We start from the raw sequence: 23994 nt of genomic DNA, 5'->3' as shown, positions 1-23994 counted from the left end.
AGATTGTTGTAATTGACAGCTATTTTTTCCTGCTCAACTTTCTTCTCCCCATCTTCTGGCTTTAGGATGGCTGATAACACACTGATGTCTTGGCCAAAGAGAAAAATCAACTTGGAGGACAAAATTCACCTCTTGACTAACTCCAGTAGACCTAAGTGCACTCTGAGATTTTATTCTTGCTAATATCAAAGTCTAGAAGCTGACACAGCTGTATTATTGTCAACTCCTGTAGTGAGGCTGCGAAAGTAGGAATAACAGTTAAGATAGCCTCGTGTGAATAATTCATAGGGAATAATTTATTTGATGAATTGACCTTTCCCCCCCTCCCTTTTCCATGGTCCTATCCTCAAGCAGCCTCTGATTTTTCTCTCTTCTATTGTTACTCAAATTGAAAATATCTGCTGAATAATTTCTGAGGATAATTCTTGTTCTGCAAATTTGTCCCTGAGCAGTTTGCTGTGAACATTTGGTATCTGAAATTCCAGTGCTTGCCAGACACAGATCTCACGTTGTTATTCCCATTCTTTGCATGAAGGGGACATGTATTTGAAACAGTACATTTTTCCGCTCTAACTATTGGCAGTTAGGAGTCCTTTAATGTAGCGTTAAGCTTTGGTAAGGTGCATATTTGATTATAAGTACAGATTTGTGTCAGATAAATAACACGTTTAAGAGGGGGAAACAAGGCCTTTTTCAGGGATTTTCTTATCACCCCACAGGTGCCTCCTACTTGGAGCTTAGCTGCCCTGTAAGAGCTCAAGAAAGCCATGAGTCAAGGGAAGCAAATTCTGGTTTAAAGTAGAACAAGCCAAACTCTGTCACCCTCCTCAGCAGCCCATGGCTGAGTAGAACCTCCACCTCACCTGGAGCCAGCCCAAGTCTTCATGACTTACCCAGCCTGCTGAGCCCAATGTAGGAATAATACAAAAATCTTGGTGTCTTCGGTAATATAAAATCATTCTCTTTTTTTACAATTCCCACTGTGTTTTCTGAATGCTTTGGTGCGGAGCAACTCCTCAATTCCCTCTGAGGCACAATCATTTGTTTACTTGCTCCGCTCATTTCATTCTGCATGGCGATGACAAGATGGCATGTCGGCTTTCAGAATCTACGGGGGGAAAAGGGAGTGAGACAGTTAAAAGTTTCAGCCCTAAAAGCTTTTGACACATCTTTCTGTCTCTTTCTGTCTGTGTAATCAATCTTCTAAGTTTCCAGGAGCAGCTGAGATTTTTAAAAACAGCTGTAATCTGTGGTCATTGATGGTGGAGTAGATTGTTTGCCAAACTATTACCATAACTGTCAACCGAAATCAGAAAAATAATCTCATTGTGCTGGACAGATGCCTTTCCTGCATTATTGATATAGTCGCCGCAGAGTAATAGAGAAATATAAAGCATTGTTCTATTTACAAAAGGAGATTGGCCAAGTCCTTGAGAGTGAGCAGGAGGGACAGGCACTTAAAGGAAGTGAGATATAGTCAACTCAGTAAAAGTTATGTGTCAGGGTCATGTGGCCTCCATAGTCAGCAGTAGAATCTCGGTTTTCAATAGCTTTTCCTCTCCTTTCTCGCTTTCAGATTTAGCTCCATAGCTTAATCTCTGACTAAATGAGCTTACTAGTGCTTCAATGCAGCACCATGGAATTCTCACAGCTTTTACCCCTTGCCTCTGGCTGCCCCATATGCATCTCAGAGACTGCCACATTGCCAGAACATGCAGAAAACATTGCTTTCACCAAGCTCCACTTGACAGTAAGTATAAAGTAAGTCAACACTGCCCATTAGAATATAATGCAAGTGAGTTTTGTATGCTTGCTATCAAGATACTTCTGAAAACACTTTGCAAAGCAATGAACTAAATATGAGCACTGCAGCAAATCCTTAGGCAGATGGAGCAGCCAGCCTGCATTTAGCCACAGCGCCCACAGAGTCTTTTGCTGTTACAAATGTTTGTATATAGAAAGGGGCCCCATTTTGCTTCAGAATCTGCTACAGTGAACCTGTAACCCCAAGCTCCCCATTTATAGCACAAATGAATAAATATCTATATAGTCAGGGGACTGGAGGTGGTACTGGAGCTTCTATTTTCATCTGAAGGCCATGCAGGGGTCGAGTACAGTGAAAGTCCCATGATCAGCTGAGGACAGGCTATGGGAGATGCACATCCCTTTTAACTTTCATTTATTTTATTATAAAATTACCTCTCATTTCACTGCAGAGAAAAGTTTCTTTTCTCATCGGCATTCTCAAAATAAAAAGTTGTTTGAGGTGGTCTTTTTTTTCTGGAGCAGGAATTATCAATTTAAGTAGCCCTTCATTTAACTAGAAAAGAAAAAATTAGCTGTTACAAAATTACAGTGTTTTTTAGCTTGTTCTTGTTGAAAAGCAGCTACATGAGACCCAAACCTCATTTTGGAAGTAACAAAAGTACTTTTCAGTAGCATGTTTTGAGGCAATGCATGGCTTTTTCCTTTCTTTCTTGGGATAAAAACATACAGATGCACTCTTTGTTTTGCCACAAATAAGGATGGAAATAAAATCATTTCATCAAATTTGGTGTAATGAGAATTACTGTCGTGATATAAAAATTATTTAAGCAACAACAATAGAATTGCTTTTGCCCCAGTTTGAGTGGAATCTCTGTGTAAGAGGAACCACAGAGAAGTGAACCAAAACAACAGGGCTAATTGGAGGGCAAATTCTTCCTGGTTAGTACTAGTCAATGAATAGCTCAGGCCCATCACGTGGGCTGTAAAACATTTGTAGCTCTCACATGAGAACAACTCACTGTGTGAGCAAAATGCTTGGCTGGCCTCAGGTAGAAGAACAAAGTGGCCAGGAAAGGAGTGTATGAAGTATCCTTGACTCACACTCCTGCTTTCAAGTTGTGTTCTGCTTAGACACTCCAAATCCATTGGTGCATGTGACGGCCAAATAGCCTGACCCTATCCTTTGGTGCATTACACCACCAATATATACCCACTAATACCATATGAGTGCACATGCACACATGTACACAAGCAAATACCAATCCCAATAGTGTTTTTAATTGAAAAGCATAAATTTGGCCTGCTAAATCTATTAACGATTTGTTTTAATTAGGAATCCAGCTGCTTCCTGAGATTTCACAGTCTGGGTTTTAGAACTTTAACCGTACTGAAAATGAGTCTCAAGTGAGTTGCTTTGAGTCTTTGAGCTCAGCATTTTTACCAACTTCTTGGAAGAGGGATGTTTCAAAAACTTTCCACAGTGTGCTCGTCATTCCTCCTCTGTCCTTGGCTCATACTGACACACAGGAGGCAAAAGCAGCCTTGGGATTTTAAGGAGCACATGAAGATGAGGAGGGAAATTTCTCCCTCCTTATAGAATCGTGGAATGGCCCAGATTGAAAAGGACCTCAAAGATCATCTAGTTTCAACCCCCCTGCTATGTGCAGGGTCACCAACCACCAGACCAGGCTGCCCAGAGCTGCATCCAGCCTGGCCCTGAATGCCCCCAGGGACAGGGCATCCACAACTTCTCTGGGCAACCAGTTTCAATAGAGAATAGTTGAAGTCCACTGCTGGTCTTATAGATGTCATTCTCAGCAAGGCTCATATCCAACAAACCCAAACCATTTCTTCCCCAGCACTGAGGGTGCAGTTAGCTAGTTAATTAATCAGAATTCCTGGTAGGTAATAGCACTTCTACTTTCTTTGATATCTGCAAGTTAAATTCAGGACAAAGCCTGCCAGATTTAAGGATCCCATCTTGCAGCTCACAGAAGCCAGGCAGTAAATGTCACCTTCGGACAGTTATTTAATGGGATCACACACTAATGAACTTCAGGGCACTCCAACACCCACTCCTGCTATGTTTATATTGTCGCTGCTCACTGGTCACTCTAATGACAAAGCAGATATTATGCTGGCAACAGTGTGTGGCTGCTTACAGCAAGTCATCCTCCCAGCCAAAGTTCTTCTATCTTCATGTAAGACTACTTTTATAATGCTTTTTTCTTTTTACAACATAATGCTGGTTTAGTGGCTGATACTCATACAGCTACCTAAGACTCCAGCTCATGGAAAAGTTATGAGAAGAGAAAGCAAAGTCTAGAGAGGCAGCAATGCATGCCACCTCCTGAGCTGCTGGAGGACAAAGCAGCTGTGGTTTCAACTGTGCACTGTTTCTCACAGATCCTTGCTTTGCTCCTATTTGGAGGCCCAGCTTTTCTTTGCAAAGAGAATGGAATTACCTGCCTGATGGCCTCTTCCATCCAGTCAAAAGGTGAAAGCTGGGATAAGATATCTTTTTAGCTTTGCATCTGCTATTCCAAAATTCATTCAAATAACTGAACTTATGATCATGTTAGTTTATTTTATCAATCACGCTTTGATGCACTGATAACAAACAAACAAAGCAAAACTCTTGGGCACGCTCACTAATAATAAACAGATAACTAAACTCTGACTGAATTCATTGAAAAACGGGAAATGTTTGCTCCATAACATACTGTTGATAAAGTATAAAAATAAATAGTGAAATATTTTCATATGCATGCACTAAGTATGACATCAAATAAATAATAAAGCATGCTAGCCTCCTCAAGGAGTGGGGGAGACCAATCAAAGAAGTTCCATGCCTGTAATAAGTAATTAAGTACCTACAGACCATAAGCAGAGTCAGTCCAAGGACTTCACAGAGATCCATTGATCAGATCTACAGGCAGAGTTTTAAGGTCCTTCTCATCCATTGTTTTTCTGTCCTGATACTCTGATGTGTTTTTCTCAGCTCTTAAGGGCTTGACATTACACGAGATGCTCAGGCTCTGTTGTAGATCTCTGGTCTGTACCCTGGAAAAGAGAAGCTTGAAGTATAAAAGTAGGGGAAAAAATGCAGAACTTACTTCAATAATTATTTTGATATTATAAACCTCATTATATTAACACCTGGTGTTTATATTAAAACCTGGCTTTTGGACAGAATGTATGCCTTTATGAGTTTTATACACTTCAATATATACCATCATATAACTGAATTCTGTACTTCTTTTAAAGTTATTACTTAATTTTCCCAAATCCAACATAAAATTTTTCAAATACAGGCTTCTCAAGATTTTTAGTTGACATTACAAACTCTTAACCAGTTAACGGGAAGAACACAGAAGGGACATGCTCCTTTTAACTGCTTTATCTTTAAGTAATACTATATTTTGAAGGCAAAAGAAGGAATGACTTGAACAATCCCACAGAATCTCTGAGAGATACACTGTCTTCTTCCTACTTCAGAACAATGCCTATAGCCTTTGCTTCATAGGCCAACCTTAATTAGCTGGGTGGTGCAAACTCTCACTCATTAGGACACTTAATGGCTTTTTTAGCTCTGTATGCACTGAACTCCCAGCTGCTCAACCCTGCTGTTTGCCAGTGCTGTGGCTGGGGAAACTCTGCACACCTGTGAACCTACAGCAGTATTGAAATAGGACTGCGGAAAGCTGGGGGTTGGAAGGAGCACAGAGTGAGCTCTTGGTTCCAATGGCTGCGTCCAAACCTCAGCAACAAAGCTTTGAGTTACTGCCCCAAGAAATGTAAAGACTGACAAGAAAAGTGGGAAGGGAATAGGTTTGTACAGAGAAAGCTTTCAGGTATGCCAGCACTTTATTTTTATTATGCATTTATTTATTTGCATTAGTATAAGCACAAACCTGTGGGTACTTACCTTGTGAAAAACCTGCTGATTCAAGAGCACTTACAAGGAGGTGTGTTGCTGTGTGGCTGAGATTCCCTCCTGCTAATACTCCCCTCTCCCCCTGCTCCCAAAGGGCTGTTTTGCCACCCTATATAAAGTCCTTTTTGGCTTGTTCACTAAATCTTTAGCCTGCCTGCTCAGGGTTAAGTGCCCTCAACTAAGGTATGATCCTCCATCACGTGCTCTGGTTCCAGGAGTTGACTCATAAGTAGAAGAGTCCTTAAGCCTCAACAAGCAGATTGAAAACTCAGTAAACAAGCTCAAGAAGAAAACTCAGCAAGTCTAAGTTTCCAGCTACATCGGAATGAAATGCACTTTATAAATATACATTTAAAAGGAGGCTTTCAGTGACTTTGCAATGATTTACAGTATGAATATGTTGTAACTTTTTAGTTCCCTTACCGTCCTTGAACCCTTCCCAGTCAAAGGTGGGTTTATTTTAAGTAAAATTCAGTCAGGTTATTGCAAGCCTGTAATTAAATATGGAAACTGTTATGCAGAATTGCTCATTTATATATATATATATATATATATATATAAAGGAAAGTTAAGTGAATTCTTGTTAAAAAAGTGTTTCTGCAATCTATCCAATCTATCAATATAAATGTTTTGGAGGTATATTGGATGTAAACTTACATAATCTTGGGTATATTTAAAAGTTTCCATGGAAACCATTTCTTTGTCAAAAGAACAACATTGCTCTGGGTTATTTGTAACCCACACCTGGTCTCATCCAGCTCACGTATCAGGACCAGGAGGTGACTCTGTTGCTCACCAAGCAAACTGACTTGGGTGCTTTCAGTTTCTTACAGCCAGAACAGAAGGAGCACTGTCACTATCCTTCATTATCCATAAATGGAAACAATACCAGTAAATCAGTTTGGGTAACCAGACCCCCTGAAAACATCCAAAACATCCTGCATCCCTCTCCATGCGGGGACCATCCGGTTATGTGGGCAGGCAAGGTCCCAGCTCTCCTTAAGCAAAGATGATGATTCTGCTTGTTGCAGGCTTTCCCTCCAGAATAAGCTGCTCTTCTAATAAATGCTGTTCCGACAGCAGTGTTGCAGCTTGCCAGGAACAGCTCCCAGTGCAGGGCAGCTGCTTCTGCAAAGGCATCTTGAAAGTTGCAGTTCTAATTCTCACACCATGTGTCTTCCCTTTTACCCGGTTCTTCCAGGGGAAAGAATAGTCCAGTCTGACCTTCCTCCCACCTCCAGAAATGCTCCAATAACAGGAGCTGTAAACTGTAGCTGGGTTTTCTATCTGACAGCAGCTGAGAGTCAACAGCAGCCCATCTTATCCACTTCAGAAATGAGCCCCGGCTGATTGGACAAATATTTCCTATTTACCAGCTTCTCCCCCCTCCTGGATAATTCTAGGGTTAATCCACCGCACCACCTCCTCAGCCCAGCCCCGTGATATTGACACTTAAGAAACACAGAGCTGTTTATATTTCATTGGAGAGCTCATACTATCAATTTTCACATTAGTGAGTCTAGCTATTGCTCTCTTCTATCGGGATCTATTGAGTGGTGGCAGTAGAGATATCCGCTGTAGTGAAGGAAAAAAAAATACTTAGCTGTCTGATGAAATGTTTTAAATGCATAGGGTTCACCTTGGGGTTGGCTGCTGCTCAGATTTTATCCATTAATAACACGCAGGGCTGCCACACTACTCTCCAGGGCTGATAGGAAAAATAGTACCACTTACAGATCCCCTGGTTTGCCTCAGGGAGAGTGCACCAAATGCAGCACATATCATACATTTTGGGGCTGAAATTTACTCCACAATAGGAAAAAAAAAAATAAAAATCCTAAACATTATTTATAATAAGAAACAAACCCAACCCTGCTCCTGCAGCACAGACAAAGGGAAGTTGTCATGTAGTCCAGTAGTTGCAGAACTCAAGTGCTTTGCTTGGGCTATGAAACACCTCTGGGCAAAACAGGGATAAGATTTCATTGTAAAGGGACTTTCTTTTTTTTAAGCTTACAGCCCTGCAGGTTGACATTTCATCCAGCAGGGAGAAGAATCTGAACTGTTACAAGGAGCCAAAAGAGTGGACCCTCAGTCAGCCATCATCTTTCCAGCACAAGCAACTCATTTACTTATATATATATATTTTTTCTACCACTGAAACAATTCACAGGAAAATGATCATCAGAATGAGAATTGTTAACTGATTAGATTATTGTTGGCATTCAGTACAAGAATACAGCCAAGTGCTCAAGGGTAAGTATTATTTTCATCTAGTGATGAAGTTAAGAAAAGATTCTGCACCCAATTCCCTGTACATTAATGATCTGAAGATATTTGGGCTGGGTTGCATTGTTTTCCCCTTTCTTTCAAAGGGAGCCACAAAGCTCACTGCTGCCAGGAAGTGTTATTTAAGAATATGAGTTCCTTTTGTAAAGGGAAAAGCATAATTAGATGTTAAGAGCTGATTATTGTATTGTTCTCCACAAAGTTTTGCAAGGGGAACTACATTTGAAGAAAGAAGGGAAAGTATGTTTTGTGCTTGGAAAGTGAGAGGTATCTGGCTTAAATATCTTTTGTCTCCATATCTGAAAACTTTTCACAAGACCCAAGTAAACCAACTTTCCACTGCACTCTACAAATACAGCTTTTGCTGCAAGCAGCCCACTTATTTACAGTACCTGTTGGTGGAAACTGGCACTAGATTTTGCACTCCGAGCACCAACAAGATCTCCCATCTCTTGAAAAGGAACCACTTGGAACAAAAAAACTATGATTTTTTAACATATATATTTTTAAGAGCTTCGTGAAACAAGCCAAACTTGCATCTGCACACTTCTTTTTACCACTCCATCCCCAGGGAGCAGTTGTACCTCATGCTCCTCCCTTAGAAATCAAAATCAAATTATTTCTTTTCTGTCAGGATTCTGTAAGCTGTAAGCATGGACGATTATATATTTAGCTTATCCAGACTCAGTAAGAGACTACGTGCAGGACACAACTTAGGTAGGAAACCACACTGCACCTAGGAGAAACCTGGGCTATAAGCAGCATCCACCAAGTACGTCTCTATTTTGTGCCATACCACAGAGGATGTACGCTGTTCCAGTTTCTATCCCCCCAAGATATTTCAAATAAAGTTGTCAAACCTCTTGTTCTCTGGAGGCTCCTGGAACAGTTCAGAGCAGATTGGTCAACCACCACAGGCCTTCAGCTGCTTGCCAGCTTCCATTTGTTTTTCAGCAGCATCTGTGAGAGAATAAACAACTGATGTGAGCATTCACTTCTTAATTACTCTTCTCACCAAGTGAGAAGTGCTTCAGCCCTGCTTAACACCTCCTCAGAGCTCTTTCTGCTGCTAGTTCTTCATCTCTGGATCCTGTAGGTTATATAGATCATAGAGTTAATCTGAAACACATCTCAGCACCCAGACAAAAGGAAGCCATTAAGCTACCTATACATTAAAGGCTGGCTTGGTGACCTGGCCACCCACCAGGACCTCAGCCCTGCACCAGCCCATTCCACTTTTGTTTATGGAGCCTACAGAAGTTGTGATGAGCTGGGAAGTACTGTGGTTTTAAAGAATAACAATACTTATTTCAAGTAATTTTACCCTTTTTTGGTGGAAAACAGAATAGAGAATGTATCTAGAACTACCTGTTCTACCCCACTTGCTTTATCTTCATCATATTCCAATGCTTCTAAAGGTATCTCATTGCAGAAATCTTTAAGGCCTATTTTAAACATCACCAAGTGATTCTTCCCTACTACTCACGCTAAAAAAGTTCAAATCCTCAAAACATTGAAGCATGTAACAAAGAAACAACACTACTATATTTTAAGTCCCTTTTACATTGCTACCTATAAACCACACACCAAAGTGCTTAAATATCTACATCTATGATACATAAATGAGAGCAAAGAAGGAAAAACAACCAAGAGTACCTCAACCTCCCTGACCCTGAGCAAAATAGCTCTTATAGCCCACAGTCATCTTTTGATGGCCCTCTGCCCTGCCCACTTTTTTGCTCTTTAAGCTTCACCTGGATGAAAGAAAAAAAAAGTTAATTAATGACAACCTGTGAAAAACTGACTTCATCACCAGAGAAGTTCCTGGAGCCAAGGCCTGTGCTGAAGCCACCCCCTGATCTGGGGACAGGTGTTGCAATTCTTTTTTAATCTGCAACAACAGCCTTTAGCTGTATCACAGTTAACACGCTCCACGTGCCAAAGTGTAACGAACTTGTGTGTTCTCTCTGGACCTGCTTGCAGCCCGAGGTGAGAACTAATGAATTGTCAGGGCCGGGGGAAGAAGACAAGGACGTGGAGGCAAAGAGCAAAGAATAAAAATGCAAACATCTGTGTTCAGAGGACAAATCTGCTCTCTCTCAGATTTCTACAGACACTTTCTAAGGCTTTGGCAACTGAGCAACCTCTTTCCCTGCAATCACTCTGTTTAGTTAGGACCGAACCCAAAGGCAGGTTTTGTACGAGACTTTGTTTGAACACATCCCTCCAGTTTATTGTTTCCTTCTCCCCAGCCCCCCCTTTTCCTTCTATGCATCTTCATCCTTCATGGTTGATTTAGGTTATGATGTAAACTAACCGAACGTGACACAGCTGCTCTCCCCAATAACTAAGGAGATGCCGGCTGCCACTCACCCTGGCGCGTTGGTGGTTCACAGTGGGGAATACTGGGCTGATGGGGGCCCTCTTTTTTTTTGGCATCTGTCTGTACCATCTTCGTGCAGTTTGCTGAAACAAAACCAATGATATTAGCAGCATATGGGCAGCCAGAACAGGGGTCATTTACCTTATTTGCCAACAAAGTAAAGGACAAGGCCCAGTGGAACTGCATTATATTGAGAAGAGCTGGCGGCGCAGCAGCAGAGGAGGAAACCAGGAAGGATCCCAGAAGTCACCTCTGCCCATACGTCCCTTTCCTTTGAAATGTTTAGTTGATGAGGTCTATACAGGCTCTTTGGTTGTAAACTCTATGAGTTTGGAAAGCTGAGCTGCCTCTGCTAAAGCAAACCAAACACATCTGGTGAGGGTGAGCACCCCACCTCCAGTGTGAAGGTCTATTCCAAAGTTTGCTAAAAGCTGACAAAGATTTTGTTGACAATCAAATTTGTGTAATGGCTAACAAAAAATAAATCATTTCCATCTGCATACGCTCTGATTAATAAAGGCCTGACACTAGAGGAGCCAAAAACCTGTCAGGGATCTGATCTAATTGCATATCTAACCTGACCAGAAGTAAGAATAATTGGAAAGCTCTCAAATAGATTGTTCTTCGTAACTTAGTGGGACAAACCACACACCAACAGCTTGCACAACCCAACTTCTGCAAACAAAAGAAGTGAGGATAAATTTGGAGAAGACCCCAACCATCCCCATCTACAGATGAGCTCTCAGACAAAAAGAATTAGGAACTTGTTTCTGCCATGGGATACTTCTAGGTGTAAAGTTACAATGCTGGGCATGTTTTAACAGATAGGCTGTGCTGAAACAAAGAGCTTGATGAAGGTGGTTAGCGGAGAAAAATAGCTTTAAATAGAACGGTGTCTGCAGAAACCCAGGATGACAAATCTACTGCTGTATGAAAACATATGTATATGGCATTGTGAATTTAAGAGGTGCCTCACATAGCACATACAGTTCAAGTATTTATTATGACTCCGATTCATGAAAAATGTTCCCCTTTTTGTTAGCCATTTTTTTTGCCTGCAAAATTAAACTCGCTCTCTGTACGCCTATACTTAATATGGAAATATCCTCCAAAACACTATCTACCCTTCTATATCTACGTTAATGCTTGTTTAAGTTTCTGCTCTCTTCCATGCCTGTCTCCTCTGGTTTCTGAGAACACACATATTTGTACAAAACCCTCAATTTTAGTAGTACACTGCTACCTAAAATTGTGTAGGATTATACATTAAAGAAAATATTTTGCTTTACGGTTCTTATAAAGTTATTATGCTTACTTATTTCATATATTTTGTCACTTATATCAGGAATATGCATTTAAAAAGTCTTCTCTAAATCTGTACATCTTGGTCTGTGACAAAATTGCAGTACCTCTTGATTGAGTAAAATGCTGAACAAAATACCCTGAGCCTTTTAAAGAAAACAAACAAAATTAAATCTAAGTACGAAAGTAACAATGTTGTAAATAAGGGAGTTGCTTTTTGGTTGTTGTTGCTGTTGTTGTTGGTTTTCTTTTTCCTTACAGCTTAAAGCTCCAATTTCTAACTTAGATGCATAAAGATTTTTTTATTTTTTGTCAGCTTCAGCGCAGAGAAACATTAAAATTCATCTCACCCCAAACCTTTGTCGGGAAAAAAAGATGTTAAATATCAGCAAATGGATCTGATAAGCTGCAGACTATTTCTGCTGTCAGAGAATGACTGTAGGACAAAAACACATGTTCAGGATTTGACATCCCTTGGCATCTTGTAAATAGCCTGCATGAATCCACACCTAAAAACTGCCAACACAAGCAAAATTGTGCCCAAGTTTCTTGTAAGTTAAGCAAGCAAAGCAGAGACGTGAAACGTGGTTGGATTGAATATAGGAACCTAAAGACCCCCAAAACTGACCTTGAGATCATTTTAGCGAAAGATCTTCTCTGCACTTTTGCAGCGCCAGCCTGATTTCTTCTTTATAAAGGGCTCTGTCATGTGTGTGTGTGTGTGTGTGTGTGTGTGTGAGTGTGCTGCAGGACTGTAGTAAACACTTTGTTAGGGGGGGAGGGGGGAAAAAAAAAAAGCAAGAATTTTCCTTAGATAAATAAGAAGGAAAAAAGATCTGCTGAGTAATACAAAATAGACCCTTCTTTTTTGGAAGGTTTCATTCCTTAACTGAAATGTGAAGTAATCCCTTGGCCTGGATTTCTAACGCTTCAACTCCACCCCCTCAATGAAAGAAAAAAAACCTTTTTTTTTTTCTTTTTTTTTTTCTGTGGTTTGCCACTCAAAGGAGATCACTGTCTGGATGGTTTCTCTTTCCTGCTTTCTTTTTCTCCCATTCCTGTTAAAAATTGTATGAAGAAGTGATATTTTATGAAGAGGAGTTTCAAAAACTGTTTTATTCCTATGCAGCATCAGTGTTTGTGTCACCAGACATGGGAAGATTACTCACGTATATATGCTTTCTTCTCCCAACCCCTCTTTTTCCCCTTGCTCCTTTGTTTGTTTTGTTTGTTTCAATTTCTACGTACTTTACAGAGATGTCGATCTTCCTTTCTTGGACTCAGGCTTGCCCACCATAAGCAAAAGCTTATTTAAGCTGCTGGACTCTGCTGCGCAAACAGTAGACTCCTGATATTCAGTGAAGGGCCATAGGGGACCAGGAGGCTGGTCTCAGTGTCTGTCTGGAGCAGTGGTGCACATGGCTCCCTTCACCCTAATGATGAAAAGGGAAATGGGATGAAGTCTTCACTACCGAGAAAGGTTACTCAGAAGTCAAGTGCTATGTGCCAGGACACGGTCAGGCTGGGATGAGGAAGGTGATTCTCTCCAAAGGGCATGGAACTATTGGCAGCTTGCCTCTTTCCCTCCTCTTCCCCTGAAGCACCCTGGAGTCAGGATGCAGCCTTTAATGACTCAGTAGTCTGCTTGGCTGTGGCAGATCTTGCATTTCTGGAGAGAATCAATATAAACACTTTCTTCTGTCTTTATTTTTTTCCCCTTTACCCATTGTACTGCCTCCTATTTGACTGTCTGCTGTCTATCCTGATATCCGTAGCGCCTAAGGAAGCTGTGATCCGTAATTACAGGTGCTGCCCAGCCTGCAACAAAATTGCTCAGCGTGAAAGGTAATATGCAAAAAGATTCTTTTTCTTTTTTCTCTCTTTTTTTCTTCTTCTTTTTACTTTTCTCTTCATTTTCTTCTCTCTCTCTCTCTTTCTTTCTTTTTTTTTTTTTTTCCAAGTCTTTTTGGCAGGCTTTGGAAAAGGCCTGTTTCCTGGCAGGAGGAAAAGCCAGCCTTGGCTTCAAGCAGTCACTGACAATTCCCAGCATATGGTAAGAGAGGGAGCTTCCGCCTACCCCATCAGGTAAGTGCCATCTTCCTTACTACAGGCAGCAATGATCGATGTCACGCTTGGAGAGCACTGGCTGCTGGGAGAGGAGCCAAGTGGCCAACTGGCCGGTACAACGGAACAGGTCAGCATGGACAAGGCCTCTGGGTGGGGAAGGCATGCTAGCATAAGCATGCAACCAGGAAATGTGTTGTCTTGATACGCTGTCATGTGCTTCAGGTTTTTGGCTCCGAAGCCCAGTTTGAAAAGTTTGTATTGTTTACATTTAGGTTTCGAAAGGTGTGCTGGAGTTTTCTGCATGTGCCTCTGAACAAATAGAGCACTGCTTGTGTGCCATTCCTTCTCTCTATTTCCTTCCTTTTTAGTCTTTTCACGTTGTTTTAATACCTAGTTATTCCACTTTGGCTAGAGGAAGACCCGATCACACATTCATTCCAGTTCTGCTCATGGTATTTCCATTATTTCAGAGCAGTGCACTGCAAACACAAAGGCAGACCTCTTAAGCCTCTATCCTGTGGTTGAGCACCAGCTTGGCCTCACGTCGTCCTTCCCAAAACTTTTCTTGCTTAGTGCTCTGCAGCATCATATGGGGTTTGGCTACTTCAGAGCATTCAGGACTGCAACGTGCCAGGGAGAGGAACAAGGTTCTGCACTGTGGTCCCACCCATAGAGCAGGGGGCACTGTGAAGATCAGGCCCCAGCCCCCTTGGGCTTTCCATAGGACAGACTTCCTCTGCCTCCGTAAGGCAGGTCTGCTCCCAGGCTCCCAAGGCAGATAAGCACCTTCAAGGACCCATTGAGCCATTAAGACCAGATCCTCAGCTGTAAATCAGCACAGCTCCATAACATTTTTTCCCCTCACCTGAGCCCTGACCTAGAGGGACCACATCTAGTGGAAAGAGGGTAATTCATTCTCCATGCTCACTCAATCCATAGACCCTCGGCCAAGGATGCTTATTATTGCTAACAGGAGTGCTGTTCTTTATCATACTGGCAGGGCTAAGAGAGCCCTAACTCATTTCACATAGAGCTCTGAATAGCCATTAGCTGGTAAAAAAGTTTTGGTGAGATCCAAGCTGAGCTGTTCTCCATTTATCCTAATGAGGACTGTGCACTTTGCAGTTTGTCCTCCAATACAGAAATAAACTGTCAGTGGCTTTTCTTCTGCCACAGATTGATCTAATACAACTGCCTCAACGCACTTTGCTTGTGCAGACTGTTCCAGTGCACATTACTGTCATTTCTGATGCCCTAAAAGCTGCTGTCTTCTCCCTCCCATGCTCTTAAATGCCTTAAATGCTCTTAAAAAGTGTGGTGACACTTTTACGGGTGATGGGGCAAGGGTCACATGCTGAATCTTTGCATGCCAAGAGATGCAAACAGCAGATTCCCATCCCTAAGAGGAAAGCAGAGTCTGATTTCTTTTGTCAGTAGTTTCCTTGTTTGTGTCTCCTTATTGCAGATAAACAAAAGGAAAGATGCAACCTTTCTTAAATTGAATTCAAGGTTTTCTGATTGCCAGGATAAAGGATAGCCTAAGCAACCACAGTACAAGCATCTTTCTTTGCCACGAGAAATCAAGAAACACAGAACTGTAATGCAGGAAATTCTAGAATCCATCACAAAACACTGAGCTGAGCCCTTTGTGAGTCATTGCCCGAGTACCAGCAGTGACCAGAAGTACTGCAGGGTGACAGATGAGGAGCAGGAAGGCCACGACTGTAAATTCGTTCACCTGCACTATCAAGTTGCAGTGGTTGCTGGTTAAAGGAAGAAACAACTGCAACTGATTTGCAACTGTCTGTGTTTGTGGTGAACTGTTTTTGTACCCCTGCACTTCAGACAATTTTGTATTCATCCTGCAGTATTATTTTAATGGATAGATTTAAAAAAAAAGCCCAGAATATGAATCTAAAAGGGAATGCTTCAGTTTGACCACTGTTCCGTGCCCAAAATTCTGCATAGGATGTCTGTCTTAGAGAGGCTATGACACATCTTTAGCTTTTCATTTTCTGAATATTTAAAAGTGATTTTCAGATTTGAATTTACTACATCTCATTTTCGTTGTTTGTTTGCTTTACCTTATTCTGTGTTGCCCAAGTTGAAATGTTTTATACTACAAGCATTAAATACTTTGATTCTGAAAAACTGAAAAGCTGCTCTAGTGATGCTAAATAATAAATAATCCTTTTGATTTTGAAATAGATTAAACAAGATAAATATTTCCAGAATTACATTTTTAATATACTGCTAATACTATTGACACAACGTGAAACAATTACAATTAGAGTGAAATAAGCAGTGTCAGTATTTAAAACAAACAAATTCCATCCCATCCTGATTCTACTCAAAATATCCACTTTGTTTAATTAACTACAGCTCCCGAGCATCGATGAGTGGATTTTCGTGTCTAACAAGTTCTATGGAGTTCAGCAACAATTATTATTTCCTGTTCTTGTGGAATACTGCTGCCCATCATATGACATTCATTACTTCTCAGTTTCTAAAGTCTGCCATTCGCACAGGTTCCGTGTGACTTAGGTGACAAATCATAACACAAAAAATGAATAGTTAACAGCTGTCAGGACTTACTACTGAAAACGGTTTCATTCAAGTTTACATGTATGTCCTCATGGTCCTGATTTACTCAAAATGACAATCCAGATGTTCCAGCTGAAAAGTACAGGTATCTCCAACAGAACCAGCATCTATGGAGATAGCACCAAAAGGATTCTCTGCTTTATCTTTTTTCTTTTTTTATTCATTTCCTTTGCCTTAACAAGAGTAAAACTTGAACACAGCCAGGTGTTTTCACTTCGGAGGCTCCAATTGGCAACAACTCCAGTGCTTGGAAGCTAACAAATTTGTTGTGTCACAATTGATAATCAACTCTAGTAAAAGAATGTCCAAATCAATTGAGCTTTAGCAAGGGCAAACTGACTGGACACAGCCAGGCTCCCAGCAAAAGTAGGCCAAGCTTGATAAATTTGCCCTTATTATAGCTATTGATGTTTAAATTTCTTCAGGGATGTTGTTACATGGGTGCCTAGTGGTGACAGAGGTACGGTGACCTCCTTCGATCCTTAATCTACACCTGTTAGTTGGCTCCCTAGTTGCTTGTGAGTATACTCAAGCTTAAAGGTTAACAAAAGAAAAACAGGCCAAGTTTACGCGACTGCAGCAACGGATCAATGCAGAGTAAATAACCTTCTCTGTCTTATTTCCCCAAGCATTATTGATCCGAGTTCTTTGTTCTTTGTCATGTTTCTGTCTTCTAATCCCAGGGGACACTAAACGATCGGCTCATATTGGACATGTTAACTGGCACATTATGACAGCTACCATTTTGTCACTCAATGTGGTGCTATATATAAAGAACCCTCCATTCAGGGTTTTCTAAGCTGTTCTCTCTAAAACAAGAATGCCTTTTTTCCCTTCAGCTTCCTTTGTTCGCTCACCCTCTGCCCCTTAGGTATTTTGTCTAGAGGTCTGCAATAACACTAAACTTCTTTTTCTTTATTATTATTATTAATTGCTGCTCCTAAAATTCTCCCATCCTTAAAGATGGACAATAACCCAACAGTTAAAAATAATAGACACTTTTGCAGCATTCAGAGCTCGGCAGGAGTTTCAGGCAGCAGCAGAGGCTGGTATCAATTCCGACCTGTCGGGGCTTGTTGTTTTTTATTTAGGAACAGGAGCCCTTTCCTTTCATTATCAAGGTTACATTTAAAGGATATTGCGCTTTCCTAAGTGTCCTCAATGGATTTCTATGGGATATTACAGATATCACTCTAGCCACACGGAGCCCAAGCCCTGTCTTTCAGCTGTGTGGATGCTCCAAGTGCCTTAGCAGCTCTATAAACTTGCAGATTTGTGGTGGAAGTCTGCGTTCACTGGGAGACTATTGGATTTCTAACAAAATTAATTGGATTTCCTTTCTTATGAATGCTCTCTTTACATACCCGTCTCTGAATAAAGACTTGCCAATAATAACTCCCAGAATTATAAAGATTAAAAAAAAAAAAAAAAAAAAAAAAAAAGAAGAAGAAGAAGAAGAAAGAGAGAAAGAAAGAAAAAAGAGAAAAGTGAACTTGGAAGGCATAGCAACCTACCAGTGCTTATTTAGCCTTCCTCACACATTATCTAGGACACAGAAAAAGGCTATTTTAAAAGAAAAAGTTTTTTCCCCCATGCGCCAAAAAACTCTCAGTAAGGGATCAAATTGTTGGGGTAAGTTCTGTGTGCCTTTCTGTCACTGTGATGGAGAGGACAGCAATCTGAATAGTACCACAGGCATTTAAAGCTATGAAATTCATAAGGCTTTCTGGATCTGTCTGACACTTTATCAACAACACGATATAAGTAGACGGAGAAGAGCTACATTTTAAAAACAAAGATTTGATGATCAGAAGGTACATTCCTGCCTATTTCTCTGCATATGCCATTTCACCATATAAACCATCACTAATCACCATGCAAATATGTTCTGTCAGTGGACAATAATAGCATGATTATTTTCCTGCCACAGAATGTTATCTTTGTTTAAGTCACAGCTAAGTCAATCTGTTCTTTGAACAGGTACTTTTGTGAATGTGAAAAAATCCAGTGGAAAATGCCACTGTATATTTCAATTGAATTTCAAGTTCCTTCACGTCCCCATAGCTGATAATTAAGCTGACTGACCTGCTTCTGCATCGAAGCCTGCAGGAAATTAAGCAGATAATACTCATTAGGTAGATAGGCTTTGGGGGATAGTTTATTAAAAGAAAAAGAAAGAGCCCCCAACCAAACAAATAACACTGAACTATGAATCTCAGAGCGGTCTCATCACTTGGCTCCAGGACTCTCCTCCTTTTTTCCACTGGTGGAAGAGTTTGGGGATGTATTAACTGCAACTTTTGAAAAAGGGACCTAAAAATGTATTTGAAGAGTTTATCTCTGTTAAACTCAATCATTCAAGCCTAAAATCCAACCCAAATACTTATTAAGTAGAAATAGATTTTCCTAATATTCTTTTTTTTTTTTTTTTTTCCACTTCCAATCATTAAAACACAGTAAAAGTGCAACTGAAACATGGTCTGCCATGTGTCTTGAGAGGCCTCTCATTTTATTTCGCATGGGTTTGTTTTCCTTTTTGACATGCTGAAAATGCATCCTGAAAAGATGCTTTAATTTCCATAAGGCATTTGTAATTTTTGGACCTGCTAACAAACTGAATGGAACAGGGATCAACTGGACTTAATGGTCAGTTCATTCACTATTTATCTATCCAGCTGCAAATACTATGAGGCAAATACCACATATCTTAATCTCTTTGTATTGTGTCTAAAACATCACAATAAAATCTAATTAGTAATAAAATTGACATGTAAATGAGAGAGAGACGTTGCATGTGGGCAATATGTCTTGTGCTGCTGGAATCTCTACCTCCATGTTTCCAACCAGCATTTATATTGCAGAGTGTGGCATGAAAAGGTCAAATACAAGAAGAGTTATGGCATAATTACCCTTAAGGGGTTGAATATCTATAGAAAGGGCACATAACATAGTCTGAAAATCCAGAATAAATTTCAAATTGGCTAAAACAAAGATTTTCTTGTCCTAGGTGATGCACACAAGTATCTCCTTTCCTAAAACTGCAATGTCACTGTCTGGCAGGTGTCAAATAATGTCCCTGTTTTGATTTCAGCTGATGCAGTAAGCGGGGTTTATATTTCCATTTATTACAATCCCAGTTAACCTCTGCTCCTCACTGGGGCATTCTGCAAAGTGATGTCACTGATGTGGTGACATCACTGTGTTATAAGTATGCCACGGTGGCATATATGTGATGAAGTACAATAATACACAGAATATATTTCAACTGTGCAAAGCTGAATGTGCAAAGCTCTCAGTGCGTTTGCACTGTATAGTTTAAAAGAGGTGTTTCCCTGTATTATTTTTATACAACTATAAAATACTATGCAAAAACAAAACAAAACAACAAACAAACAAACAAACAAAAAACAACAGCAAAAACCCCTCCCTAATGATATGCTATTGATATTTAGTTCTTAATTTATCTTCATTAGTTGTGAGTAAAATGACGCAGTTGGATTCCCTTAGAATTGACAGGCATTCATCCTAATCCTTAATTCAGTTTCCATTGGGAGGACAGATCTCAGATAAGAAGCCAGGTTCATGTTCCAGTGTTTAGAAATACAGTTCTTTGCCCTTTTTAAAGTGCTGGACCAGCAACTACCAAACTGCTAGCAGTGGAAGCATTCTGTTTAAAGAATACTGTGAATAGCATTTGAAAGTAGCTTTCTCTAAAGGTGTTTCAGTGGGAGGTTTTGTTTTGCTTTTTTCCGTTGTTTTCTCAGCATGGCCTTTGCCCCTTTACAGTGCACTCTTATGCTCCAAGTACAGAGCAGGAGGCAATTCTACAGTTTCATACCATTTGTGCCTTGATAGGGCAGTGGTAATATTCTCAGAAATCTTCAGGGAATATGACCTACCAGTCTGGATTCAGTTTTATAAAGGGACTAGTCTCTCTGACTGTAAAAAGCCGCACAAGAGGCCAAGTGGTCACCTAAGTAAAGAAAAAAAAAAAAGAGAGAAAAGAAAAAAAGCCCAACCAAAAAAGATATCGGTTTCTAAATCATACAAGCAGGTTGAAAATGTACCTATTGTTATTTTAAAAAAACAACATAAAAACCTATCTTAATATCAGCACAGAGGATTCTTGGTTTCCTTCAGGAAGCGCTGGGTAGTTCAGCTGACCTTGAGATGGTTTATTTCAGGGTTTTCCACTGTTAAGTGGGTCATTAGGTAAATGACCAAAGAGACAGATCTGTCTGAACCTCTCAAACTTGTCAAAAAAGACACTTTCCTTCTTCCCATTGGAACTGTGTTGAGATTCATAGAACTAACTTCTGATTTTCTTGGTTGAAATAATGAGACATTGTCACACTCCTCAGCCAGGTGAAATTGACATTTTTCTGTTGAGTTTTATAATTTAGGCTAATTTGGTCTAGCTCAAAGCTGGTTCAGGGTCTGAGCTTTATGTACAAATGTAAACTTAGCTCAGAGTGTGCATGTATCTGTATGCACAGGTACCATTTGGCTCACTTGGGATCTTGGGGATTATTGTGATTTTATTAGTATTATTCCTTCATTCCTCTGTTGTTAAAAAAGGATGTTTCCATAAATAAAGCTTTTAGACTGTTCAGCACATTTACCTCCTGCCTTCCCGGGCACACCCCAGCCTCTTCTAATAATACAAATGTTATCATAGTTTAAAAAGTTATTCTTGTCCTTAATCTGTATTTTGCATTCTTATCAAAGGCCAGGATGCAAAGAAATCAGGGCCAGAACGAAGAAGGGTCAAACTGACCATAAAAAGACTTTTTTTCTTCATGTACTATATAAAACAGGATTGTTAGAGTAGTCACTCACAAACCATATTATTCATAACACTTCACAGTTTTCTCATAGAAGCCGGCAAATGTGCATTGCATGAACATATTTTGTTAATTCCTTCTTTTTTTCTTTTTTTGCTATGAATTCAGCTGAATAATTTTAGAGCGTTTTCCTGACAGCAGCGATGGTGGTACTTTGTAGGTTCCCTTGGATGTACAGTGCTACCGTTTTGCTCATTTTAGAGATGAGTAAAAAGAGGCACAACCAGCAAAATAAGGGTCATGTGCAGGACTACGAAAATAGAGGGAGCTTTGACAATTTTGAATGACTACCCCATTTTCAAGTAAAACTCTTAAATCTTATGCTAAAGTAGTTCGTCATTTATCTAGAGCGTGGTATTTTAGGAGGAATTACTATGTTTAACTAAAACATGGCAAAACATTTTTGTATTCTTAACACATCTTTAGATTCAAGCTAGAAACCTCTGGACCATTTGTTTGATCTTCATATTTAAACATGATCTTAACAGTCATAGTTCACCCATGGCACTAAGAGACATAATTGCAAGAAAGCACACTAATACAGACCAGAACTGAGTTAAACTGTGTTGATGGAGATAACCAGTTGCATATGTTTTTAGTTAGCAGGAGCCAAATCAGATAACCTCCGTACAGAAACATTGGGCCTGATGGATATTTATTTCTCAGAAAAGACTGGATTGCAGCCTGAGTTGTGTCTGCAGTGTCTGTCCATTTATACTTAGGAATCAGGAAAATGAAATTCTGGATAAAGTGAAAAGGTGACTGGAGAGGAAGGAAGAGCAAAGTGTGTGAAGGGCAAAGACATAAACATTGGTGCTGTTCTCTTTGTGTTACTAGACAAGGACCTTCTATTGATTTCTCCAGGCATGCTTGCACTTCCTTCCTTCAGTGACTAATGATACGCCCTTTGGGTTATGATGACACTGCATTTCATAGGCCTGCAGGTCGAATACCTGATGTATTCCCTGCCCAGCTCCTTCTTTAAGTCATTGTCCGACTCCAAGCCAGGCTCTTCTCAGTGTGAAGCAAATAAGAAAGGGAGATAATTTATGTCGTTCATCCCAGGACAAAGAATAAAATGCAACTCTTCCAACAGGTTCAAACATAGCTGGGTCTTGTCTAGGGCTTCATTTCCAGTCAGCAGCATTGCATCAAGTCTGGTATCTTGAATGTTTTTCTCACAACAGTTTCCAGAACTCTGTTTCCTTCTGCAGGAGCCCCAAAGTGCATATGTGTTAGGCACACATTTCTTCGCCCACCTCTGCGTTGGAACACAGATTTGTTTTAACTTTGATTAACAATCCTCCACAAAAATTTAAAGAAAGAAGTGACTGATTCTTCTCTCACTTTCAGTAAATTAGGAATAATTCCCCTCTACCTCCTACCCCTAGGCCATGGAGTTAACACAAATAATGTAAAAATGGTGAAGGTGACAGAAGAGTTAGGCTAAAAATGAAGAAGCCTACTGCCTTCAACACAGAGAATGTGGGCCACAAATTATATCTCATCCTATTTAATTGCCAGGCAAAATGTGGGACAAGAACTCTTGGGGGCTCCCAGTCATCGTCGATATGAAGCATTTGTTATAAGTAGCCCATAATAGCTGCTCTGGCCAGCCTTCTTCTCATGTTCAAGAAGGAAAAACAGCAGATTTTTGAAAGCGTGAAGAAGCAAGCATCTGACTTTCACTTACTTTCAACAAAATTTTGTCCTATCACTACCCCATGTGCCTTTGAACATGTCAACCTATATTCCACCAGCAAACTAACTTTTGCATAATGAACTCTGAGCTCTCACTGTAACCACCTGAAAGACCGGTAACACCACGAGTGAGAAATTCAAAATAATGTAATGTAAGCTTAAACTACCCATTTGAACAAAGGACTTTTTATCTCGATAGCCAACACTGCTTTTACTGCTTAGGAAGAATGATTATTTTTGTGAAGCTGGAGATCCCATCGTTTAATGTGCAAAATCTAGGATGTCAATCAGAATAGCTAAATAGCTCATGTTTCTAACAAAACGTAGCCATAAGGCTTTTCTGAAGCATCTCATAATATAAATGGGATTTGCTCATCTAGAGACTGAATTTACAGCTCTGATGTAAAATTTTCTGTCTTTCGGGAGACTACCGTGACTTGAAAAGAACCTCAGAAGGCACAGAAACACATCCCTAAAAACCTACAAGAAGACTTGTACTGAGAAGCCTCCAGACTCCTTTCCATGATTGCCTGTTCTTACAGAACACTTGAAAACAGTTTAAATAAGTGCAGAGACACTGCCCCTGTCTCACCCTCTTTTGATGCTAAACCTCCCCACAAAAGAGATAACTATTTCTTAGCTGTACATTGGAGAGCTGCCTTTGGTTCAACAGCAGGATGCAAACATTTCTTTCTTGGGCTGCACTGTATTTATACTGCAGTTTTACCAAGTGTTGATAGGAGACACTGATGTGTAAAACCTGGAGCAATCTTTGCTCCAATCACTGCTGACTGCAGTACACATACCTTCTTCTTTTCCTCACCTTCCCTAAACACAATGGTCAAAGAAATGAGTGGAAAAGAAAGCAAGCAGTTGCTAGCCATAGCAGAGCTGACAAATGCCAATTCAGTGGTCATGAAGTTTGATCTCAAAGCGTATGGAGTAGCATGGATGGGAATCAGAAGGGAGCAGGGAAGCTTTCCAGGGAATATTCTGGACTTTAATACTAGACCAAGCTGCCAGGGCCTCATCCAACCTGCCCTTGAACACCTCAAGGGACAGGGCATCCACAACCTCTCTGGGCAGCTGTTCCAGCATCT

The 23994-nt window shown here is 40.3% G+C and overlaps 1 long non-coding RNA gene across 5 annotated transcripts in view; it reads right to left on the bottom strand.

The window, feature by feature from the left end:
* LOC107318852 (uncharacterized) overlaps positions 1-23994 on the bottom strand; it is a 202454-nt gene that overhangs the window by 25530 nt on the left and 152930 nt on the right. For 3 of the 5 annotated variants that reach the window (XR_014934156.1, XR_014934155.1, XR_014934157.1), the window contains exons 7-11: positions 10367-10459; positions 8854-8953; positions 4645-4830; positions 2200-2320; positions 894-1108 (exon numbers count right to left, since the gene is read on the bottom strand). This is a non-coding gene — a long non-coding RNA (uncharacterized LOC107318852). Of the gene's footprint in view, positions 1-893; positions 1109-2199; positions 2321-4644; positions 4831-5695; positions 6221-8853; positions 8954-9361; positions 9631-10366; positions 10460-23994 lie in introns of those variants that run through there. The other 2 variants (XR_001557547.3, XR_014934158.1) reach the window with 2 other exon arrangements.

This window comes from Coturnix japonica, chromosome 14 (genome assembly GCF_054131305.1).
Source record: "Coturnix japonica strain WE chromosome 14, WE-NBRP24, whole genome shotgun sequence".
NCBI lineage: Eukaryota > Metazoa > Chordata > Aves > Galliformes > Phasianidae > Coturnix > Coturnix japonica.
This window is presented reverse-complemented; position numbering and strand designations above follow the sequence as displayed.